This window comes from Erythrolamprus reginae, chromosome 10 (assembly GCF_031021105.1).
Source record: "Erythrolamprus reginae isolate rEryReg1 chromosome 10, rEryReg1.hap1, whole genome shotgun sequence".
In the NCBI taxonomy this organism is placed as follows: Eukaryota; Metazoa; Chordata; class Lepidosauria; order Squamata; family Dipsadidae; genus Erythrolamprus; species Erythrolamprus reginae.
The window spans coordinates 29,428,975-29,431,474 of record NC_091959.1 but is presented as its reverse complement, the minus strand read 5'-3'; positions in this window follow the sequence as shown (position 1 = coordinate 29,431,474).

Genomic DNA, 2,500 nt, shown 5'->3' with positions numbered 1-2,500 from the left:
AAACAAAATGGGAAATTATCCAACTTCAACTAACTTCACATTGCGGCCCCTTGTCCTTGTGTTCACTTTCCTATCAGAAACGCTTCCCTCCCGAACCTTATATCCAGGTTACAACCAGCCCAGGAGAACAGACTTCCAACGCACTCAATATCCTGATTCGCAACGCTCTCAATCTGCGGCAGGCGCAGAAGCTCCAGCAACTCCGACAGATCATCTCAACGAGGTTCCAGAAGTGAACCACGTCCTTCCGTCGGTTCTTTGGTCCCGAACAACGTTCCACAGTCAGATCCAGAGCATGACATCCGACGTTTATGGACTTTAGATAGCGGAGCCGCTTTTCACGTTACTTGCCAAAGAGAACTTTTCACAGAACTACGTAAGACTGACATAAAAGAACTACATTCAGGGTCAAATCACCTATGAAAAGTTGAAGGAGAAGGGAAACTGCTTACGTAAAAGAATTAGACCAAACGATTCCACGTGTTCTATACATTCCGGAAGCTGCAAGTAACTTACTCAGTATGTATCATCTAAACGAAGACTTATGCTCTTAGAAAAAGAACTCCACGTTATCAAGAACGAGACAGTTGTTGCTCGTGCTTTTCCAATTAGAGGTGTTTACTACTTAAAGGCAAAACCCCAGATGAAAATTGAAGCAAGTATAAAAGTTCCAAGGTGCAGAGAGAGAGAGAGAGAGAGAGAGAGAGAGAGAGAGAGAGAGAGAGAGAGAGAGCCAAACCTGTTGCTACTGCAGAAACGAAGGCTCCTAGAGCCGATGAAGTTCAAAAGGTTGATCAAAGAACCAACCTGAGGTTCCGCATAACGTTGCAAACGTTAAACCTGTACTGACTAACTACTAATCTTTTCATTCCAGATGTGTTCACCGTTGGCATCGTCGTTTGGGCCATGCATCCTTTGCAGTTTTATCCAAGATGCCTGAATTTGTCAATGGTTGATAGTAGTAGTTGCGAAATTTACTTGGATTGTTCCGTTGGTATCCAAAGCAGCCCCTATTGGCAAACGTGCCACACGTTTGTGTGCACGGATTATTATTATTATTATTATTTCGGGGGGGAGGGGGGGCTCATACCGACATTGTCGGTCCATTTCGACCTACTAAAGGTAATTTTCAAGTATTTCTTAACTATGCTTGATAATTATCCTAGATACGGTTTTGCGTATGTAACGAAACAAAAATCCTCTGGCCTTTCAGATCTTCGAAGACTTTGCTGCACACGTCTTCAATCGATCCCCATTGGGAGATCGTGGTGGAGAATTCATGTCTCAGCAATGGCAAGGATGGATGGAGACGAAATGGAATCCGTCACCAAACCTCAACACCTTACACTCCAAGCCACAGAGAGAGAGAGACAGAGACAGACAGGCGGACAGGGGGCTGGGGGGGGGCGGGAGCTGTACAGGCCAGGCTTCCGTCAGCGCTCGGCTCAGGCCGGTAGACCGGGGCCACTACCGCGCAACGACGGCACCCGCGGCCCGCGCTGGGATCGGCCGGGTAGACCGGTTCGCGGACGGTCCCACAACGCGGCACGTGCTCCCCGCGACGGGTACGAACGAGACGCCGTCTTCCCGCGCCGGCCGCCGGGTCGGAGAGGCCCGGTAGACCGGAACGACTACCGTCCGCGCACGGCCCCGGGGCCCCGCGCCGTCACAGAGTCGACGGGCAGGGTCCGCCGGCGCCGCCCAGGCCGCGTTCCCGTTCCGCGCGCCCGTGCGGGGTCCCCGAACGAGAGGCCGCCTTCCCGCGCCGGCGGCCGGGGTCGGAGAGGCCCGGTAGACCGGTCCGAATACCGTCCGAGGAGTTTCCCGGGGGCCCGCTGGGACCGAGTGGAGGTCCGAGGTCGGCGAACGGTATCCCCGCTCAAGGGGCACGACTGGGATAGGCCCGGTAGACCGGTACGCCTACCGTTCGCGGACGGCCCCGAGCTGCCAAACCGAGGCCGTTGATCCAGACGCCGCGTCGCGGCCGAGGTCCCCGAACGAGACGCTTGCTTGGCGCGCCGGCGCACGGGGTCGGAGAGGCCCGGTAGACCGGTGTGAGCACCGTCCGCGGAGCTTCCCGGGGACCCGGGGCCGCCGGCCAGGTTTCGGCCGAGGCCCGGGACCGGGCTCCCCCTCGCTGGGATCCAGTTCCGCCCGGCCGGCGCCCCGCTTGGACCGGCTGCAGGTCCGGGGGTCCGCCAACGGTTTGCGCGCTGGGGGCGCGCGACTGGGTACACCGGTGCCGCTACCGGTCGCGGGCGGCGCCGCGACGGGCGAGGTCCGTCACCGAGGCGCGGCGCTTCCCAGGCCGAGTTCCCCTAACGAGACGTTGGCTTCCCGCGCCGGCGCCCGGGGCCCCGAGAGGCCCGGTAGACCGGTGTGAACACCGTCCGCGGAGCTGCCCGGGGATCCGGGCCGCCGGCCAGGTTTCGGCCGAGGCCCGGGACCGGGCTCCCCTCGCTGGGATCCAGTTCCGCCCGGGCGGCGCCCCGCTGGGACC